Consider the following 23,773-nt stretch of genomic DNA (forward strand, 5'->3'; position numbering starts at 1 on the left):
GAAACTGGAAATCTCTGTAAAGTAATGAATGTCAATTTATGTACATGCTATTGATTTTAGGAATTTAATGCTCTGTTTCCCTATTTCATGTTGACCTTATGAAGCTTGAAGATGAACACAAAAGGTGAATATTTGTTGGACAGAATTCTCTGGAAATCTGAACAAAAGATTTTGTACCTTCTGTCTATGGGGGGGAAAAAAAGAGAGGGGGGGTCATCTGGAATTTAAGTCAAAGGGCTGTACCAAGTCAAGTGGTTGGAGAAAACAGGAGCACACTATTAAATCCATTCGTTGCAAAATGGAAAAAACCATTCTTGCAAGACACGTCCCAACTATTGTCTTCATGGTGTACTGAGGCTTTGGGGTTACTAAAATTCACCCTTTGGTTAAATGTGCTTTTTATTTAACATTTGTTATTTTTCTATAAAGTGTGAAGGTAATGTTTTGAATAATTCACTGCTCATCTACCTTGTAGTTTGCATGCTTTGTGCTCCTTCATAACACTCTGACAGAGAGTGAGAGAGAGATTAGTAAACATGACCCCAGAAGACCTCTGTAAGTGCCTGTCTAGCATAACTTATTGGCTTCACTTTCTCTGCTCTGAGGATCGTTAGCTGCACTGGATGCTTTACACACAAGTTTTGTTATTGCTTATCTTCACAAAGTTTACATCTCCCCGTTTTTTATTCATGGATAAGAAACTCAGGCTCCGTCATTTAGAGCATACTCCCAGAAACTCGCCACTCGCCCTATCCCCTGTAGAGGAAGAAAACAATGACCTCAGAGATTATATAACTTGAATTTACCTCGAAAAGCCCCATTATCATAATGTTGTTTCTGTAATTCCTCATAAGCATAAAAAACAGTTCCAGTAAGAAACCGAATGTTAGGCTGGTGTTCTAATCAGCAATAATATTCTGCTCCTACAGAAGAAGCAAGAAAACACACACAGAATGTTTTGTTCACTTGGAGGATTTCTTGTTGATCTCCACTGTATATTTGTACAAAAGATCTCAGGGGATTTCTCGTGTTACTTCCCTGAATACACAGTAACAGGATTGCACAGGGAAAGTGCTGGTAATAACAGTGTGCTCTTAAACAGCATATTCTTCTAGTACTCTGACTAGTGCAAAAATTGAAGCCGGCTCTGAAAGACAGGTGTTTTTTTTTTTCCTCTTTGCAATAGTTTTACAAATGAAATCACAATACTCCCTGAAATTACTAGTGCACTTGACTCCACAATCAATTTACTCCATTTTCAATATAGACTTTGACAAGAATGATTTGTTTATGCTGTCACATGAATCAGTCTCAGTAAATTAGACCTGTCAAAGTTACTTTTTCTGCACGATACAGTTTGCTTTATTTTTGACACCTGTGCAGTTGGGAGAGCTATTGTAAATAGTGTGAAAACTTGAGACTTGTAAGGTAAGCTATCTGCCTTTTGATCCTATTTCCCGTGTCAAGAATACATCTCAGCAGTTCACAGGAGTATTCTATTTTTTGCTTCTTTTGGAGTTGATAGCTAACAATAATAAAAATGTTATTTGACATTTGGATTTTGAATATAAATGCTTGTGGGTACCAACATGAATGCAGAAGTTGAACAAAGGCATCTGTGGGTGTATGCGTGTACCTGCGTGTTGCGCTGGAGAACAGCAGAGATGTCATGTCACCACCAAAGTATCTGTGTAGCATGCCGGTGTAGCAGCATTAGCTCCTTTTTTGTCTGCTTTGCTCCTTTTTATCTTTGCCTCTTAGCTAAAATCAAGGTCTAGATTGTAACCTGGGCTTCAGCTGGACCTCTTGCACAGCCTGGGCATCAGGGAGCCTCAGTAAAATCCTCTTAGAGGAGCGTCCCCTCCCTGGTTTGAGGTTTTGCTGCTTCACCTGTGTTCCCAGATCCCTCATGCAGTCCTACTAGGTGGATGGAACTAGCAGCTCGGTCCTCAGCCTGATCCGGGGTAATCCAGATCTAAATCTGAACCTTGACACTGGGCTGCACAGCTTGCTTCAGGGTACTGAAGGAGAGTAATTGTAATGATAATTTCTTACGATAACAAAACACTATTTAAGCTGTTTATGGAAATTCGAGTTAGCTTGTGCTGTTCCAGTTACCATTAAGCAAAAAAGAAAAAGGTATAAAGAGTGGGTTGGCTGTTTTACGCTGAAGGGACAACAAAAGGACCTCAGTATTATCTGCATGACAAAATTGCATCAGCTTAACTTGCAGTTTTTGGTGCAAGATTCTGTTTGCGTGTCTTTTCCCGTGCCAGGAAAACTTTCAGTTTCATTAGACTGATGAAGGTAGTCACCTTGAGTTAAACCACAATGAACCCACTTTAAACCATAATAGAAATATTGCCACTTGCAATCATGTAGCTCTATTGTTTTACATAACAGGCTTTGCTTAATCTGGAGCAGCCCTTTTATGTAGACAGGCCCTTAGTGCTCATTAAAGCAGTGGAGTCATGTCTGCTTATGCCAAGCCTGAATTTTGCCCTTAAAGAAATCTTCCAGATTGAGGGGGAAAATATAGAAATATTGAAGTAAACTGAAAAATAAATTAATTGAGGTAAACTGAAATGAATAACTGCTAAAGAAAAAGAAGGCATAGCAGCGATGATCAGGGTGATCTGCTGCTAATTGTTAACTTTAGCTCGCTGTTTCCTAGCTCTGATTCTTCTTTTCAATCCACCTATTTTCAATTTGAATGTTCTGCTAGAAAGTAAAACACTCAGTGCTTAACAGACCTTCATGATGGAGTTCATTTGATCGAGGCAAGCCCAATTTATAGCTACTTCTCCCCAGAGCCTATTTACTTTGCTACGATTATGATTTGCTGTTGTAATATTGGGATGTCGACAAAAGAAGCCAAAGACAAATGTTGTTGATTGATGGTACCCTATGTTTCTCCAAGAGGAGTGCTTTATCAACATCGTAAAGGACCTTATCCTATCTAAAAACAGGATGGTTTTTGTGGCCGTGACAAACAGGAAGGGTTTTTTTATCATTAACATTGTAAGCAGTTTTGTAATCAGACATATTTCTGTGTCTGATTCTGTGTCTCAGCAACTCCTGGTGCTTAATTTAATTGTATCTTTTTATTTCAAATCATGCCCTAAAAACAGAAAGTGAAGGGGGAATGTAGGATTTTAAAAGGAAAGTAATTTTTAGATCAACAGCAATGGGGGATGGGGCATTGCTCTTGCAGTTTTCCCTTTCCCCGGAGTCTGCAGTTTTGGTTAGTTGGTTGATTTTTTTCTTTTTAACTATTATTATTTTGAGAATAAAAATTTGAATTTGGTAGTCTTGTTCATTTTATAGGATTTAGCTGCAGAAATCTGTCTCCATAATTGGTAAACTGTCTTGCAAACCATAGCTTATGTAAGTAGTTTTTACTTATATGAATAATCTCATTTACCTCCTTGGGGCAGGAATACTTAAGTAGTCTTAAAGAATATTTAAAAGATGAGGCTTTTACTGCCAGTAGTTTTTAACTCATACCGTTCTGCCTCCTTTTCTGTCATTTAATTAAAAACTGCATGGATCTGACCTCAGCACCAAGAGGCCGGAGCTCACCGGCTCATACCAGCGGAACCTGCGCTCACCGGTGCTGTCCTGGCGGTTTGGAATAAGGGTCACTTGCGTCAGTTAAGCTTTGCTGGATTAAGCCCTTCTTTCAGCAGGAGGACACAGCGTGCTGTTGGCATTGCTACCTAAGTAAACGACACGTGTCTCTGGGGAGATCTGGCAGGCAGGGGACAGCACCCATGAGAGCCAGCAGGGACCCCATGCAGGAGCCCCCCGGCAGCTCCTACCCGGCCAAGTTGCGCTGTAGGCACCAGCCCTGTTCCCAAATTGTCCTTTGGGTTTTCTCAGCCCCCCTCAGCCCTGGCACGTAGCCTCCTGTTCGCCTGGGGCTGTTGCCCTGCTCTTCTCGCCAGGCTCGAGCACTCCCCTCGTGCTGTCTCTGGTAGCAAGATCGCTCAGGAAAACCATCAAGGTTTGTGTTTCACACCTTGAGGGAAATCCAAAGAAGAGGAATGTGTTAACAGCTTTTGTAGCAGCCGGTAACTTCCAAAAGGCTGTTTTGCCTAATAAGAGATTACTGTTCTGCTACCCCAGAGAATGTAGCACTGGTTCTTCCCCTTATCTGGCTGTTGGCACTCACGCTCCCTGTTTACAATTAAAAAAAAAAAAAATCCCCCAAAAAACTGTTTGCACAGATTCTTGCTGCAGGTCTGTGCTTGAGATCATGGCTCAGGCAGGGATCCCACTGCGCCTGACGTTTCCCAGCACACCTGGCCTCGAAGAGACAATGGGCTAGCGAGGGCTCGCGGCTGTCCAAGCCAGGATCGCCTCTCCTCCTCAGGCCACGCAGGGCCCTTCCTCCCCGCTTGCTACTCCCATCCCACAGAAAATGTTCCTCCACCCTGGGACCCCCCATTTCTTCCTGGGACCCCAGCCCCTGAGCGGCGGTGAGGGCTGAGGGAAGGTGTTTCCTGGCCTGTAACCCATATCATGCACGCTCTCCGTGCACGCTTGTTACCTGTCAGCCACAGGCAACCTAAATAAATGGTCCCGTTGTCTGCGTTCAACCCTGGGCAATGTGATGAGTGGGTCTAGTCTAATATATGTGCGCTCTTGGTCTGATCTTTCTGTTAGTTTATGACCACCTGCTTTCCTGCACTTGTGTTTGATTTATAAGGTGCAATAATAGTGGGTGGAGGTACACTGCTTGGTAGGCCTCGCATGGAACGGGCTTTGAGGGGCTGTAGCTGTGAGCAGTTACTGGTGAAGAAGTGATCAGCACTTGTGCGGCTTTCCTCAGTTTGACGAAGGGAGGGCTGCCGGTGCCAGGCGCTGCTGCACCTGGGCAGTGAGGCCTGCACAGCGCGGGGGATCCCTCTGTAGGCGTGTCTGCTGGGAGAAGATTCTACTGTCAGTTGCCACAAGGCCCATGTTTAAGGAGTTACCATATGTCTAACAGGTGGCAGAGAGCAGGTTTGGGGCTGGGGTCTCAGCTGATACCAGTGCTTTCACCCCACTGAAGCCATAGAGTCAAGAGTTGGGAGTCTGGTCCTTTGGGTTTTGTGTGGTAATCAACTTGTGAAAGCATTGATCAGCAGAAGTGTGTACAGCTAATGCATCGCATGGGCGTCTGACTTCTCTCTTTGTTGATTCCTGCTGGTTGTTTGCTGAGGGAATTCACCAATAGATCCAAGTCTTTTCCTAACCCTATTAGAAAATACACATGTATTAGGAAAGATTGCTAGCTGGTCCTGTTGGCTGTGCTGTCAGGGTGTTGATGCCAAGAGAGATATGTTCCTTCATCGCCAGTTCAGTGAAGTGCTAAGCCCTTCTTGTGAGGCTTTAGTGTCCTCCGTGAAGGCCATGACAACTGGGTATCTGGCAGGGTTAAACCCAGAGTTACCCTTGGAGCACGAGTTTTGGAAGCCGCAAGTTTGTGCGTGGCTGTAGCTGCTGTCGGGTGGCCCACGGAGAGAAGGGAAGAGTTTGGTAGGATCGGGGTAGTAAGGAGAGGAATGAGCATGCATGCTGGGATGGGATTTAAAGCTTCAAACCAATTAGATTTTTAATTGTTTCTTTTTTTTTTTCCTGTTTGTTAGCAGTTGTGATTAAGTACCCTAGGCCAATAGATAGCTAAGGCACGTCCCCACGTAGGGACACCATATCCCTCCTGGTTTGGGAAATTTGTTATGAAAATGAGGCCTGAAATATCTCTGAAATATCTACAGTGCACAAGGAGTGCACAAACCTGGAAAAAGAAGTGAGTTTGTTTACTGCTACAAATTTTGGGCCAATTTGAGAATGTTTATTTTCTAAACACATTTCCCTGTAATTTTGGAATGGTGGCTTTTTTTCCTTTACAAACAGCAGTCTCGGTATCCCTTGCTTCACAAGTGTTTGATCTCACCACAGTTGATGTTTAGCCATGGTAACACTTAGGATCTTTTTTTTCATGCCTGTTGCTTTTCTGCCCCCTGAGACTGATTGATTTGGAAACTCTCCAAGTTCTCCCAGGAGCAGTATCACACTCACTCTGTCTACTCCACACCTGACCCGTTCTGGCTTCCTTTGATTGCTAAAACTAGCAAGGGCCCAGCCGTGATGAAGAAAGTAAGAAAATCTCGTAGCATGTTATCATGTGCAGTAAAGGCAGCTAACAGGGAGCGGTGTTAAAAGGGAAGTTGCCAGTCAGGTTTCATTTTGTATCAGTTCGTATTTAAGAAAGAGGAAAAAAAAATGCAAGTAGGAATTTCTAGATCAGCTGTACCTACCTGTACGCCGCTCTGTGGTTGCATCTGTCCACTTATACTCCTTTACCAACGCAGTGATAAAACCAACCCCTTTCCATATTCACACTTTAAAACACTCACTGCAGTTCAATCTGATATTTCATGTAATAATCAAAGCAATCCCCCTGCTAATAGCTACACACATTTGTGTGTCAGCTCTTTAAATACCTGACCTCTGGGAAATAGGCCCTGGGCTGGAGCAGGAGGTACTCAGGCTGAGCATACAATGAGTTTAAATGGAATAAGCTAATTTGTCACTGTTTTGTTATGATTGAATATATGTGTTTAGAATGAAATTTAATTTAAATCCAATTTGTAACATCTCTGTGGGTGGGACAAAGGAAAAAAAAAAAACCCAAAGGATGTATTAACTGGATACTGTACTGTGAATGTAATGGGACTTCTGAGTTTAATGTTCAATTAAAAAGCCCTGCATGTTCTTATTGCTGTTTACAGGGGTGGGTTTGGAGGAGATTTATGTTACCAAAAAAAATGTACAGCCCTTTTTTGTCACTGACTTGTGCACAGTCTTTACCTGGAGCAATTAAGCCATCTGTTACTCTTGAAGGTAAATTCAGTCTCCGAGGTTTCAGGAGATAAAAAGAGCATTTTTATCTAGACATTTGCCTGAGCTGCTGTGTGGTGTTTTTTTACTTCAGAAAATGAAGATGAATTAGTACAACTGGCTGCTGCGGTTTGATAGGAGCCAGAAGAAGCTAACTGGAATGAGCAAGCAGGAGCTTGCGGCGGCGGGGCCAGGCTGCTGGGCAGCCCCATGCTCGCACGCCTCTCTGCAGAGCCCGGCGTGGTCGGCTCCATCTCTTCTCCCCCAGCTCCTTGTACTGACTTAAAGTTAGCCAGGGAATGTGATGAGTGGTAGGAGGGAAAGCAGCTTTCTTCCTGCTGGGTGTTGCCTTTGTTACCGGACGCCCGGCTGGTGGGGTCCCAATTTCTGTATAGGGTCCCAGCCAGTAAAAGTCAGGATTGCACTGTGGGCTCCCATGAAATGATGCTACTTTACACCAGACTTATTTTTTCAGACCTTGTTTTCCTCCTTTCTTTACTCGGGAAAAGTTTTCTAATCCTCAAGCAGGGTATTTCAGAAGGCTTGGAGCATGACATGGGCTGGCACAGTCGACAGGGAGGGAGGGGGCAGTTAGTCACCATTCTTAGTATTCAGATAATTATAGTAGGATAAATAGCATGAATCAAAAATTGAGTGTACTGGCAATCGTTAGTGCATATCACTATTTAACTTTGAATGTCTGTACTGAATCTCTGAGCTTCTATATAATTCCTGTTTTTAGAGAGAGAGGCATAAATATATACCTCTAGCAGATCCTGCAAAGACAGATGTATTCATTATAGACCTTTCAAACACATACAAATAATCAAATATTGTGTTGCTTATACAATATGTTCTTTCATTTGCATGTTATTTACCTACTATTAAGTAAGGACTTATTACAAGCTCTCAAAACAGATATGTCCCTTACTGGGTAATTGATACTAATCTTGCAAACACATTAACAACACAGAGACAGTAACAGCTATCTTAGGAGCTGTTACAGTCCATCTTGTAAATCCTTTCTTAGTGTGTGGATTAGTTCACGCTCCTTTGGAGATATCTACAGTGTCGATTCTGATGCCAGGCACAAGGGCTGAGTCTGCAGGGATCCCTTCACCTCCAGATTTTGAAGTTTTTGAACGTGGCTCTGACAGTACATTTGAAGAGCATATGCATGTGGATGAGAGATAGAGCCCCAAAAACCTTATCTGCAACTTCCAACTACTGCACTGTTTTACATAGCGTTTAGTTGACATTAGGAATAAGCAAACCAAGCCTCTTTATTTCGTTTTTAAAAGTGAACTAAAAAAATCAGAGCCCCCCTTTTTAAGACTTTATTTACTAAAGAAAATGAGAAATATTGTTCAAGTTGGTTTGTTTCTTGGAAAAAAAAAGTCTCAAAATCCTGCAAGTATGATGCTTTCACTGAGATATAAATATACTTTCAGGTTGTAACCTCCAGAAATTACTTCCATATAGGGAGTGCTAACCAAAACAATTGTAAACATGTTTTTACTGCAATAAGAAGTAGGACTGAGATGGTGCTGGAAGTGTGATCATTTCATATACATTTACTCGTGGCTTTTAAAATTACTTTTATGCCTATATATTATACTAGGACCAACCTTCTTTATCTTTCATCTGTGTATTTATGTTTGGCCATCCCCAAGAACTATATTATCCTGCCTCTGAGTGGGAAGCGAGCAGCTTCTCCTACCAGCAGTGCCTATGCTGGCTGTGCTACATCTCACTGAGCAAGTGGTGTTACCCGCCGTACGTGCCTGCATTAAACTTCCAAGGAAATTAGGAACAATTGTGTGGGTGCAGAGAGGAGTGTTTTGGGTACAGATCATGCCTACAGTTCTAATCCCAATTAACTAAGAAAACGGAATGTATTTTAAAAACAAAAGGTACCTGGGCAGAGTATTTTAATTATGAATCGAGATTAAATTGATTCTGTTCAGGTAATCAAATTATCTCAGAAGTAACCTAGGTCCACATTGAAAGACATTTAGAAGCCATAAGCACCTTCTGAGATCTGAAATACCAGGTTAGTTCAAACACTGCAATAAATATTTGTATTTACAGTCCTGTTTGGTTCAAAACCTGGCTTATCACATACTTGCTGGGACAAGAAACAGACTCTTATGTTGATTGACTGCATCCAGCATCTTCTGGCATAGTGTCTCTTGAAATGAGCCTTCCTTCCATTTTCATACTCTTTATTTGCACTGTCAGATCACTGTTTGTAGTAGAACAAAAGGAGATATGCTACAGATAGTCCAACTTTCATTATTCTGGCACCCAATGATGCAGGGGAGGATCAGTTCATCATGGGAGAGTTACTGTAATTGTCTCAGAGCTTCATTAGCTGTCAGTCCTCCCCTCTGTCTGGCATGTCAAAACCCAGAGACAAACTGCTAATTTCTTGTTGAAAGCAGACAGTCTCTAGGGCTTGAAAAGGTACACGAGCACCTTCCTTTTATGCTAACACACCTGACAAGTGCCGAGTGCTCTTACCTCTGGGAGAAATCTGAAATCAATAGGTGTTGTGGGTGCTCAGAGCTCTCGAGTGGCTCCATTAAGGACAGAGACCTCAGTGCTTCAGCTAGGCTGGGTTTTGGGGCGTTCAGGTATACGTCTCTGCCTCTGCCACCTGCGTCCTGCTTGACCCTGAGCAAGTCACTTACCCTGCCTGCTCTTCAGTTTCTTCAGCTCAAAATGGAGCCCTCAGCTTTTTGTACCTAACAGGTCTGTGGCGGAGATCAGTTTCTGAATATTGCTAATGCATTCAGGTTTTACAGTGATGGTTATTTTATAGAAAAATGTGATGGATAACGTTTGGACCTTTAAGCCATTTGTATTGAATCGCTCACTCCGTGTCTATCTTAACTCCACATCTGGATGAGATTTAGGTCCTACCCAGCCCACGGTCTTGCTTCCCTGAGACAGGAACTGCGTTGGAACACAGCCCTGACATGCAGCGCGTGTGGGTGCAGCGTGGAGCACATCTGCCCTGCAGCTGGAAGGTGAGGTCCTGTGCTGCACCTCCAAGGCGTGCAGTTTGTCCTCTCCTGAAGGCTGGCTTTCTCAAGTAGGTTGGAGGCACCTTAGCAGCTTCCTTATTTCAGGCTTTGGTGGGTCCAGAGCAGTCCTTGGGGTGATTCTCTGAAGGCTGTGGGGTTCTGCCTACACAGCTGCTTTCAGCAGCAACATGATAAGCAGCAGCTTGTGGCACCATCGCACCCTCCCACATGGGGATGACTAGAATGTGCAGTTGTCTTCCTTGTTTCCTAAACTGGTACAGGGTTTTATAGCCCTTGGATCCTGCACGGATCCCAGACAGGCATACGGATCTCACACAGTGCTAGAAAGGAGGAAATCCTGAGAAATGCTACGTCTAGAACGTGACCGGAGTTGCTAGTGAACCTCAGCTCTCAGGATTTCATTGAAGTGTGATGTACGCAGCCATTCTGCATTTAAAGTAGAGTTCTGATTGTTTGCTGTGGAAGGCATTGGCCAAAAATATTGTCTGAACACACAGATGTTTATATGGTCTTTACAGTGATTGCCTTTTGCAGTTTTGGATCTGCTATTTTTAGCTCTCCCTCCCTCTGGCAGGACCTTTTGGCATCTTTGTGGAACAGGAGCAGGGTCCTGATTTAGCACAGCTCCATGACACTGACATTGTATAACTGACGGAAGGAAATAGCTCCCTTGGTATGTACTTTCACTGTGAGCAGCACAGGGATATTTGTTGCGATTCATTGAGGAGCAGAGGCTGTAAGAAGTTGCAAAGTACTGTAGCTTTCCGGGAGAGGACAAAGGTACAGAGGCTCCAAGGGAAACAGGCAACCTTTTTAATTCTCATAATGCTTGCTCTTCTTTGCTTCCAAGATGAGCAAAGCAGTAAATATCAGGCAAAGGATGTTGATTTGTATGCACAGCAATTGTTGGAATAAAAATCAGTTCAGACCCCAGTGACTCTTGCCAGCCCTTGTTACCGCTGTAGAGATGTGAATGCAGAGAAAGTAAATAATATTTGCAATACGACTTCAAATTCAAGCTACCATCAATTGTAAATCCAGGCAGACACTCTCCTTTCCAGAAGCCACTCTGGAGGATGGAAAGCTTCCATGGGAGGAGCGAGGCAGCAGGGGAGCGGGACCTGTGGAACTGTGCTTGTGTGGGGAGCCGCATTACCAGCCCCGAGATGCTGCTGGCATCATTTGTTCTGAAGTAACATGAAAACCTATTGCAGAGCAAAACAAAACGAGAACTGTGTTTCAGAGTGTAGGTACCAGTCTAGGCATTAATAAAACAATAAATGAAATGAATAATTTATCGGTGGCTGTTTTTACTTTTTGGGGTTTTGTTTTTTTAAGCACTGGTAGAAGGATATTTCCATTCAAACTGAACTGGAGTGAAATTACTTCTACCACAGATAGAACATAGACGTGTGGCATACTTTCCCCACAAAGCTAACTGCAATCCCAATTAACACTTCTCAAAACTGAATTTATTTTTTTCCCCCTACTTCCTAATGAGGTTTTTTCCTCCCTGCTGTCTTGATACAAAGCTTTATGCCGTATGAGTGTGTTCATATGGTGCTTGAGTGCGTTATCTGACCTTGATTGGTGTTTTGGGAGCCAGTTAAATAGATTACATAGAGGTTACCTTGACAACTGTCTTTGCTGATTTAGCAATGCAGTTCATTCTTGGGCACTAGACTCTCAGCAACTGTGGAATTCCACTGACTTCATATTAATCATTAACACAATGTTCTGGGGAGGCTCTGCCGAGCTAGCAATAAGGACTGTATTGAAATTATTTTTTTTACTGGGTAAATGTTATAGACCGAGATATGTTTACAGTATGAAATGTTGTTCGCAGTCATAAAATGAAAATATATGTTCCTGTTTATTTTTTCTCTCTCTTCTAGTTTCAACAATAATATTGGAATAATAAATCTCCTATCATGTCTGATGGGAAAAGATGGTCTTTTAAATGAAACTCTTTCCTTAACATTGATCTTACACCATACCTTCTTTCAGGTCGTGCTGTAACCTCGCAGGCATGACAGATAGTTAAATTCAGTGTGCAAAAGCTCAGGAGCCTGGAATGTGATCTCTATTAACTTCAGGGAGATTGCTTCTGATTTACATTAGTGTTACATATCGATCAGAATCTGGCCCTTCTCAAAAGATGTTTGAAGAAAAATACACCCGTTTCCTTTCTCAAAGCTGCTGTTTAAAATTTTTAACTTGTTTACAATGTACTTAAACATTAAAGATAGTATGTAGTCAGGGCTTTGGGCTTTATCTTTAAGATTAGGCTTTTTACTTCTACCTACCAAGCTCAACCAGAATTGTGCAGGAAGATGTCAGGATTCTGGGGCCATATTTTGCAAAAGCCTGGAAACCTCGTGAAAATTAGAAGATTTTTTTTATGAATTAAATATTAAAATGAATAATGTAGTCAGAGCAGGGGCCACCATATTATTTCTTCTGATATGAAATTCAGTGTATCCCATAACATCTTGTCCATCCTCCCAGTTTTCTGTCTGCTGTGTTGTACTGCAAATCTAACCGGTTTTGGGGTTGTAAATGTGTCATACAACATGTCATGTACTCAGTCAGCGAAGAACCTGGTCGTGCTTTATTTCACGTGGGGAGGGTGACTATAAGGAATTTACGAGCAGGCACATTAGCTAAATATTTTTCGTAGTGCTATTGCATAATTAAATACATTTTTATTATTTTGTTTTTAATTTAATTAGGTTTCAAGGTTAGTTCATTACAAATAAGGCAGTCATTTGTACTTCCTGGAGTGGTTGTGTGATACTGCTTACATACTCAGAAAGAAATAATTATGGTGTCTCCCACTCCTGTTCTTGAAGTTAACATTTGCCCATTATGAGAAACATATCCTTTTAACTGAAGTCACACCGAAGAATAATTTCCCCCAGATTCCTTCCTTCTGCAGTTCTTCCACTCCCTCACAGCCTGGTGCTGGGCCAGCACCACAGACACAGGCCGTGTTTGCTGGCCCAGGTGAAGCCTGTGCCCACACCACTGTGCCAGGCACAGCTCTGAGGTAACCGCAGAGCCTGGGGCCACCACAGTGACTGAGGTTTTTTCGTAGGTGTTTTCTGCAGAAAGCACGAGAAATAAGTTCTTTCAAGCAGTGTCTGGGAATGGGCCCAGCCCAGCCATTCTCACGCGCTGGCCGTGGCCGGGAAGGCCTGTCACTTGACCACACGAAGAGGCAGCTCTGTCTAAACAGATTGCGGGTTTTTTTGGAGGCAGGTATTTCCTATCATCCTGTAAAGGGCTCAGTGAGACGTTATTACAGTTGCCTTTGTTGTATTGCTGATACTGCCTTGGCACGCTGATAGCATCCGAGACAAAACATTGGGTGTATCGGTGGAAGAGTCAGCAGAGATCGGATGGGGGCTGAGTTACAGTACCTCAGGGCCAGTGTTCCCTGGGCCCCGCCAGCAGAGCTCTTCTGCATGCCAACTTAGGACTTCTGAGCATAAAAATACACAGGTCTGCAGCTGGAGCTTAATTTTGGATATGCACCAAAGTATCTCTGATGCAGTCTAGTTGCATTTATTTTTGCTGGTACAAGTAAGATCAGAATGAGCCTGAAGTAGGCTGGTGTGGTTTGCTGGAAGGTTTTCAGAAGAATACCCAAATCCTTCACTGCAAGCCTGAGTGGGATTGCTTAACAAAAGGAGCAAAACTTTGTTACTAGAGATTTTAATCTGTCACTTTAAAAGATAGTGAATGTTTCCAATATATGCTCTAGGGTGTTTCACAATTGGTAGAGCTGATTTATTTTGGAGGCCAGTAACCCTGCAAGAATTCAAAAGTAACATGCTTGGGGCCTCTGATCTTAAGTTACAGGGTAGCTTTGATGGAGATTTCCTTGACACAGTTTTTCTTTTTCACTTCTAATATCTGGGTTTGAATATTGAGCACACCAGTGACCAGCTGCCAACAACCTGATTCTGCAGAGTTGCAATCGCATTCCTTCTGGAGAAGGACATGGATTAGCCAACGTGTAAACTGAGAGAGTTTTGGGTGGTGTTTTTTTTTGTTTTGTTTTTGTTTGTTTGTTTGTTTTTTAATTGCAACTAGGGCAAAACATTTTTTTTCAAAGGAACCTACAAGTATGAAACATATAATTTCCATATATTCTAGGAGTAGAGTTTCCAACTGTCTTTGACTCCTTTGAAAATCCAAGGCTCAAAAAAAAGTCTTGTTTTAGAACAAGATGTATTGCAGACTAGTTTAGCCCTATATCATTTTTACACCAATGTGCTGATTCCTGCGGGCTGTGGCCTCGTGCTCAGGATCCAACCCATCACTCCTGTCTGTAGTTTATTTTTGTTCTACAGAAAAGTAACCCTCCGCCACTCTGACACTGCAGGAAAAGCAGGGAGATAATTTTGTCTTTCATGAGGAGTTGTAAGTAGATATTTCCCTTACTTGCTTATGTGTGAATGTTGTGTGTAAATATGATAGCCCTATGTATTGATAATTACATTGCAGCATTTATAAGAAAAAATGCTTTTTATAAATTTATATATTTATATATTATATAAATATATATATTATATAAATATATATTATGTTATATATTTATTTTATATATTTATATTTTTATAAATATCAAATTTCCTTGGTACTAATTTTAACAAAATTAACTTGATGCCAAGTATCTATGCCTATCGAAGCAGGTAGTCAAGATAAACACCCATGGTAGCATCTGGGCTATATCTGTTCTTTGGCCATTCAACAAACAGAAGTTTCAAGTCAGTGCCCGTCTGGGCACAAGAACACTTTTCCAAGGTCACTGGATACTGTTGGAGGTCTACAGACCACCTCCAGAGATTAAGGAAGGTTAAGACTTTCCAATTTCTGCAGAGAAACATTAAAAAAAAAAAAAAAAAAAAAAAAAAAAAAGCAGAAACTTTCACAGATTTGGATATCATAAGAGCCAGTCATTGATAGAAATAATTTTTTACTAGCCCTTGTAGGAGTGTTGTTAGGTTATGAAGAACTGGGCAGTGCAGTATGCTCTCACATTCTCACAGGTGGTCAAAATACCGGTGCTGAAGTTATGCAAAGAGTTAAATAAGGCATTCTACAGGCTGATGAAGCAAGTGGCTCCGGAACCTATTAATTCTGTTTCCAGACAATGCTCCTGTGGTATAGGGGCATGGTTCCTGATGGGCTTTGGATGGGAACAAAAGGCATGTTTAGATGCGGATGCTGAAGGCTGCTCTAACTTATGCTTGGGGACTGTCTAGCAATTAACTTGGGATCAGGGGATTTCGAAAGTCACCTTTGCACCTCCCGTTTGGAGCTGCAGTGTACATTTTTTCCCTTGTATCCCAGCTCACACCAGGGCAGATGACTGCAGCAGTAATTCACTGTACTACTTTTCCCCACACACCAAGGAATAAAAAACGTTTTGTATTTTTTAGAGATTTATTCATTTGAAATAACTCCAGAATTTAGGATTTTTACAATATTTGTCTGGGAGGAGACCCTTCGCAAGCTTTTGCTGTTATATATGTTTTTCTAAAGATCCTTAATGGAAGAAGATAATTCCACCTGTATGTCGTCATTCAGTGTAAGGGTGAAGTTGTAAACAGATTGTGCGGGGAGATGAGCGCTCAGCTTCCCTTCATATTAAAGTGAGATATATGTGTGTCTAATTCCTTACATGTCACCTGGAAGGTTTCCCCAGAGGATTCCCAAGTCATGCAATTAACGCTGCTGAATTCCCCAAGAGAGTCTATGCTTCTAATTTTCTAACCAGTCTAAGGCAGCCATTTCAGCCCCAACTAGCTTCAGCATTAACAGCCAAGTAGAGGGAACCTGAAAACTTGTATACGAGTCTGTACAGCAAAGGCTTTGCTAAAGCAAGACAAAGCACCGGCTTAGAATAAAGAATGATAAGAATGATTGTCTTCTTTTTTTTTTTTTCTTTTTTTTCTTGGAGCTGAGGGGGAAATAGGAAGAGTTGTCCTCTTAGGTCAAGGTTGGAGACTTTGTAATGCAAAACAACAAAGCTTGACTGTGATAATCTACAGAGCACCTGCCCTGAGGATAAACAAACAGCTCACTTTTTAGTGCTTTCAAGTATGCTATGTTGACTTTTATGAACAAAGTATTATTTTGAGCCTGATAGAAAAGGAAAAATGGAAACCTTAAAAACAAACAATGATATTTTATTTCCTGTGATGGATTTTCTGTTTAACAGAAGCTGCAGCAGGCAAGTCAAATTGATCAGAATCAACCATGTCATTAACCACATGGTTGGATCCAAGACAGGAACCTGCTCTCCCCTTTTTTCTCAGCTCACTCTTGTGCTTCATTTTGTCTTGATGCCATCCTGGGCTGCTCTGCAGCTGGTGGCAGAAGCTTGCTGCTCCCCACATGAAACAGGTCTGAGTTTACACCCTTGCAGCCTTTGTGTCCCTTCTTTATGGATCCCAGGTTCTAGCCCATGAATTAGGTCTCTGCTGGCATTTTTGCTCAGGGTATACCTGTTGTTGCTGAAAATTCATTCACTGATCCTTTGGGCACTGCTAGCATTTACAAACTGTAACTGTAATTTGGCCAACTGCTTTATTTTTTCCGAGATGACTAAAAGACTTGTGTGAGCAATCTGATTTTCTCATACGTGGTTTCCCTGTAAGCAAGGTGGTTGCCTAAAAGCTTAGCTAGTTGCTACTCTTTAATATCCTCTCCATGTACCCCAGAACTTCCCAGCGTCTCCTGTTCTTCACAGCCTAAATGGTCCTGTTTTTAGACTCTGCTCTTCTGAAGCCTTCTCCAAGCTATCAAAACTTTCAGAACAAGCACACCACACACATCTCACGTGTTGCATGCTGATCATCCCACTGACATGCATGCAGGGTGTTTTTCCCTCTTTTGGATTCAGTCTGTTGTTCAAATATGGTGCTGGTGAGACTCCAGGAGAAGTCCTCTACGATCTGTGCTCTGTTCATGATATACTCTCCAGCCTCTGTGAAAATGTTTTTGGGGGTAGTCCTTCAAGGAAAGAGTTTCCCCTTTAAGTATGCGACTTTGGTCTCTTAGCACAAATGCTGAGCAAATGTGCCTTTGATAACATTAATTTTACTTTGGATGATGTTCTGCTATGTATCGAAATGCAGAGGAGATGAGGGGGGAGAATGCATTGACAGGCTGAGTAGGGGACATTTACGCAAGTACATATGTGGTTAAGCACAAATACTAAGCTGTATTTGGTTGAAGCACAGGCAAAGTGAAAGGGAATGTAAATCTCAGAAGTTCCCATCAGCCTGAACAGCAACGACTGAGTCCAATGAGCATGTCCTGTGAGTTCTTACCAGCTACAGACAGGCCCTATCTTCATTGCCCTGGAAATCCCTTACGAAAGAGCTATTTATTTCCATTGCCACACAGATTGGCCCATGTGATTATTTCAAGATTTATTTGATAATTCCAATAGGAACATCTATGTGCAAAGAAAACTTGTGTGTTTATGATTCTCCTCTGGATTCTCTTTTCTCTAGACTCCAAGCTCCAGTTCCCACTTCATGAAGAATCCAAGTCTTCAGTTCAGCTTCACTTCTGTTAGCACCACGGAGAAATCTCAGACAAGACAGATGCCTGCAGCCACCAGAAGCCTTAAATTAAACCTAAAAATAGAAAGCTACAGAATTTATAAATATTTTTGCAAATCAACCTTTTAAAACTACCCTCCGTCTGTAGCTTTGATAGTTAGCATTGAAACCCAAGTATATTTCTGCAGAAGAGAAAGCTGACCAAGCAGCCCAAGAAATTCTGCAGAGCTCCGCAAATTGCAGGAGGCCTAGGGAAGGAAATCACTGCATGCCAAATTTTTCCACTGATTTCTATTGTCTCCACTTATCGTACGTTACACTAGCAATTTGCCGTGGAGTGCTGTATCTTCCACACAGTTCTTACCTGCCTAATAGCCTGATTATATCTTATGACTTTGTATTCTCATTCAACATAATTTATTCTTGACTTAGAAAATATGACTGTCTGCAGAGAAACATCCAGCCCTTGTTCTCTTTCTTCACAAATTAGTTTAAAGAAGGATCGACCAGTGGTGTCGAAAGCCTGTATTAGATCTGCTAAGATCTCTTCCTCTTAGGATTTGATTTCTGTTGCTGGAGGCTACCCTTGATATTTATGTGGAATGAAATATTGTTCATCCCCTTCACAAAGAGATGGTTGGTTCCATTCACTACTTGCATGAACCTCAGACAGTGTTTACATAGTACGTATTCAAAACGTGCCAGCTATTTCTTACCATCGTGTTGCCTCCCTGGCCGTGGGCTGGGCTTGTGTTTTATCAGAGGGTGGCTGTTTACCTGGAGTCTCTTTTCTATCTTTCTCTGTGCAATCATTTCCCAAATTGCCTAATTAAATATGGTTATAAAGAGGAAGAAGTGGAGGAAAAAGAACTGCAGAATTCCCCTGCAATAAGTTCCTTCAGCTCTTCTTCCACAGACTTGTTCCTCTCTCCCTCATACCTGGGGTTTGGATACCAGCATGTAACTCCTTACAAAACCCAGGGCTCCCTTCTCTGCTTTTCTGATGCCAGCATGTGGACATCACTGTGGAGCAAGTCCCTGTGGACGTTTTCCATGTATACGTGATGTCAGAGTAAACCTCTAGCCAGGGACTTCTCTCATCTTTTGTCTGTCCCCTAATCCCTTTATTTCTGCTTTCACATCAATGATCTGGCAGATAGTCAGGGGACATTTTTAAGAAAGTTGCATTTTGCAGAAAGTTGCTACCACCATAGTAATTTCTGATTCTATGGGTGGTCTTTCCTGTTGAAACCTCTCTTAAGGTTGGTCTCTACTACCAAGGCTCTGTCAAGAAAGTCAAGCTAGCAAAATCTTGACAAGCATGAAGTTCGGAGTCTAAAAACTACTTTGCTGCCTGTGTTGCTGACGAGACTTCTCTAATTGCCTAAGCCATCCTGCAAAAGATTTCCTTTGCTGCTAGAAATTGTGCCAGCCCAGGTAATTTCCTTTCTAAGCTATTTTGGCAAAATGCTGCCCATGTACTGCTTTGCAGGCTAAACGGATCCCTACAGGGGATTTTTTTTGAACCAGGTGAATTCTTTCTATTGGCCTACTATGAATTTCTGTGGGAATCTAACTTGGGTCACAGCAAAGCCTTTGGTTTAGCCTGCAGCAGTGGGAAGATGAGAGGAAGAAGGCAAGAGGCATCTCTACTGAACTTAAATCACAGTCAGGGCAGACAAAAACGGCCTAGCACATCTCAGTATGCCTAATCCAGCTAAGTAGCTCAGATACATATATCAGCCATCGCTCGAGTGTGTGAACATTGACAGTAAGTAACCTTCTTCTGCTCTGCATTAAAGTCATAATGGACAAGACATATTAGGTATTTTCTTATGTCTTTGCAGCCCTTTGAAAATGCAGGGCCAGATACACAGCTGCTTTAGATTAATGCCAATGCACCCATTTACACCAGCTGACAGCCCAGTCCACAGTTCACTAAGTGCTATTTATTATTTTATTTTGTTTGCTAGAGTGACAAAAGAAATGACATTGATACACAGGTCAATTCAATCCTGCTGACATAGCCTCGAGGGGGTTGGTTTGGTTTGGTGGTTGTTGTTGTTTTGGTTTTTGTTGGTTTTGTTTTCCGTCTCCCAAGAGAATCTCCTTTACAGCTCTATTTTTTGTTAATGTTTATTTAATAAGATTGGCACATTGGCAGTCTCATAAGCTTGCTATTTTATATATCTCTCAATTTCCTTAGCTTTATTAATCATCATGGTACTTGAAGTTGCTAGCATGAAAAATGCACTGTAAGAATAAATAATCATTATTATCAAAGTGCTTTCATAAAAATGATCTGTAGGATTAAATCCTTATTACAGCAGCATTATTAGTCATGATTATTATTATTATTACATATTAATTAGTAGTGCTGAGATAGCACAGCTTAACATGCTTTCAGAGTTATCTTTACCAAAGTCAGTTAAATATGAAGGTTTAAAATTCCGATAGATTTAGTGGTTTAGGACAAGGGAGTGGGATTACAGTTAACATCATTTATTCAGCTCAGTACTTGCAAAGAGCCGACGATGTGCTCAGTGCTGGGCACAGCAGAACTTGCTGTCTGAAATGTGTACTTTAAGAAAGGGAAAGAAAATAGTTGCATTAGGTCTTTTTCTCTTAATTCTGGAATCCAGGAGTTCCATGGTGTTTATGGCTCTGCCACTTCCTGTGTGTATTAAATTTTCTGTTTTGCCATTCATTTAATCTTTCTCTGCCTTAGTGAGTTGATGTGCATAAAGTATGTTACATTAATTAATTTATATAAATCATTTTGAACTATAGCTACCATGTAAGAATGAAGCATTTTTACCATACCTGAGAAGAAGCTCTAGTCTACATGGGTTGCCATATTATATGGCTGTGTTTTTCATAGGTATGTTGGCTGTTTGGTTAATGTAACTGTGAAGTGAGATGATGGGCAGATTGTATACAGCACACTTCTCTTTTTTCTTTTATCTAAAATGATACTATTACTCCTTCCCTTTGATGCAGTAACCTAGTCAAGCTTCAAGAGACTAAGGATGAGAAAAGACTGACAAATAAAATATTGTTATGGCAGGTGTCATGAGATGGTGCTGTTATATAAAATCTTCCAAGTTCTTCTTTCCTTTTTCTTTTTTTTTTTTTTAACCTTATTATGTGAGCAAACGTTCAGTCTTGGGAAGACATACTGTGCTTGTAAATTTTCTTTTGCAAGGTCCTGGATAGAGAAAGTCAAATCAACGACTCATTTTGTCAGCTCAGCCTCTGGGTGGAGTCATTCTGGAGACTGTCACTCCCCCGTGGACAGGCATTAGCACTTGGCTAAAATCCCTGAACGAAGCCATGTTCCTACTGCTGCTGTCTCTCTTCCTGGACTAATTTTACTTGTTACCTTCCCTGTTTATGTCATGTCTCAAATTTAGCATCTCAGGCTTTTAAGAGCAAAGAGTTAGATACAGAAATTGTAAAGACCTAAAGACGTAGGCACAGACTCTGCCTGCAAAGCCCGCATTCGCTGGCATTCGGGCCCTTAAACCCTTGCCTCTGAGGGAGCCTGTGTCCTTGTGCCGGTCTAGATTCCCGTCATTAGGGTGCCATGGGGAGCTGGATGTGTTAGGGGCACAGTGGCTCTTCCTCTAAAAGCACCAGGCCCTTCCGGAGCTCAGTGGCACTTTGGGGTATGCAGGGAATGCAACAGCTCCTTGTCGGAGCAGGCTGAACTTCTTGCTTGGCTACCCTATTTAAAATGGGTACTGGTGGAGCAACAGATTGGCATCTGATATCAGCTAGAAAAAAGCTCCACACTTAAGTGATACGGTAGCAAAGCGATTTTTGTAAATCTCTGGAATTAATAACTACAGCTATTTGAGAAGAGAAACAGTATCATTCATACTGAAAAATATTCTCTTCCCTCCCACAGGGGAAGCCTGTGTAGGTGTGGAGCTGTAGTCTGGGAAATTAAAAAATGCAAATTAAAAAATGCAAATGTAAAAGAGAGGCATTGCTCGCTGCAGTGCTCTAAGGGTTTTCTTGAATAGCAGCAAATTAAAGAAATGCTATGTAATCAAAGTTTATATCAAGCCTATGAAAGAAAAGCACCATTATCTCTAAATATAGTGATAGTACTCTCTGCTCCTGATCTTTTACATTGTGTACACATTACCAGTAAATTACAAAGATACCGTATTATATTTTCAACAAGTCCTTGAAGAAAATGCACATTACCTTTTTATATGCCATTTTATTCTGTTGTACTAAAACATTATGATTAGGAAGGAAAGGGTAGTTGGCCTACTTCTCTTTTCAAGCCAGTTCATCCAAATTCCTTCATTCTGTTTTCCTTCACTGCTTGGTACATATATGTGAATATATTGGTAGTTAGGAACAGAGATTGGCCTTCTTTACTGTCTTTGTCCCACTGTCTTCAGCTGACCTTCCAGACAAGTACTTAAGGACTTGTATTGCTGTGTGCTGTAATGATTTCACAAGTTCCACTAACTTCTGTGATTCTTGGTCATTCCTCTTTGCCAGAAAACCCACTGGGGCCAGAGCTTTGTACGTGACCATCTCTGGGGTCCTGTAGAGATCAGGTGGAAAGTAAAATAGAAGCTGAAGTTTCACGGAGCCTTCTTTCCTCAAATGCTTCAGTGGGAGCTTGTGACCACAGCTGCAGAGCGTGGAGGCTGCGAAAAGCAGAGCAGAGAAAGAAAAACTAGATTTGTGTAAAAGCAATACAGGCCTTGTGCAAATGCTTGTGACAACTGAATTCAGTTTCCTTTGGCTGAAGGCATGTCTGCAGCCTGAGCGTTATACAAAATGCAGGTCTGTGGATTTGGCACACTGAGCAAATGAAGACTTCAGTAGAATCTCTAGGTACCTGAAAAAAAGTAGGCCAAGCATGCCCAGGTAGATAACCAATGAATAAAATATTTTTTGGACCCTGATTTTAATTAAAATAAAACATAACTACCCCATCGTGACACCACTACAGTTTACAACTCTTTCTTCATTTATTTAAACAGTCAAAGCAGATAAATTAGCAGGTAGTGCTTGTGAAGTCTCCTAGACTTAGAGATGCAACTCAGGTAACCTTAACCAAACACATGGTTAATAAAACCAGAATGACTAATTTTCCCCAAATAACTCTATGGATAAAAAATACTAAAGGGCTTTGAAAACAGCTCCTAACAATAGTTGTAAATAGTATGCATTTTTAATTTAATACTGTAATATAGGATATGCTGCTTACCATTCTTACTGGAAAGTGGATATTTGAATAAAATTGCAGCGTGGATTGAGATGTCCTGCAGTGGAAACACGGTGGCATTTCCAGCAGCTGTTATCACCACGATGCGGTGAGGTTGAGCAAAGATTCCTCCAGGGCATCATCCTGAGATGCCTTTTACATTTCAGCAACTGTCCCTTCCTCTTGGGCTGTCAGACGGGGGGGACAAAAAACAGAACTGCATTTGGGGTGCAAAACACTCACTGTTAGGACAGCAAAATTCACTTAAGAGGTGACCTTTACTTCCTCTGAGTGACGGCAAGGTGAACTTCTCCAGTCCCAAGTCGATTACTGCAATGGAGAGCCATCCTCACTGTTGTACTTTCCTCACGTGCTGTATCTCACTCTTTGATAACTAGTCTAGCCCTACTTCCTTAGGAGCAGAAAATAATTTAAAACACATTTCCATGATCAGTATTCCAAATTCTTCATGGTACAACATATGAAATGCAGGTCTACCTCTCCTTTGACATTTTACTACTAAATTGAGGTGGCCACTCAAATTTTACAGTTGTCAGTGTCTCTCTGTGGTGTGCATTTAGTAGCTTGAAACTCTTCCAAATTGTCTGCCTCTAGCTGCCTAGAAGAATCCATTACTGTTCAATGCAAATACCATCATAAAAGCTGCCATAGCACCAGGGGTCCTCAAAAGATCTTTGTCCGATTCACCTAACATTATCAAAGTGCTTGTAACTGGCCATCTGTGTTATATTCCTAACTTTAGTCTATTTTTAATGTAACTCACATCAGGAGAAGACGGTGTGAATTTTTCAAGGTCTTTAAAGAATCTAATACATTTTTTTATTGGCTCTTCTCTTCTTTTCTCATAGGCCCTTGCTCCTGACTACTAGAGTCAATATTAGCTGCTTTGCACTCCTTAAAACTGCTAAAAAGTTACTGAAGTCATTTCCATCTCAATGGGGCAATCTAGGCAAAAGTAGTTGAGGTGTCACGCTAGTCATTTTCAAACCAACTAA

At 41.5% G+C, this 23,773-nt stretch overlaps 1 long non-coding RNA gene across 1 annotated transcript in view; it reads left to right on the forward strand.

Moving 5' to 3' along the window:
• The window catches only part of LOC121077521, a 33,955-nt gene extending 13,948 nt beyond the window's left edge, over positions 1-20,007 (forward strand). The window contains exon 3 of the long non-coding RNA XR_005824102.1: positions 17,471-20,007. This is a non-coding gene — a long non-coding RNA (uncharacterized LOC121077521). The remainder of the gene's footprint in view (positions 1-17,470) is intronic.
• The last annotated feature ends 3,766 nt before the right edge of the window (positions 20,008-23,773 follow it).

Source organism: Cygnus olor, chromosome 13, assembly GCF_009769625.2.
Source record: "Cygnus olor isolate bCygOlo1 chromosome 13, bCygOlo1.pri.v2, whole genome shotgun sequence".
In the NCBI taxonomy this organism is placed as follows: Eukaryota; Metazoa; Chordata; class Aves; order Anseriformes; family Anatidae; genus Cygnus; species Cygnus olor.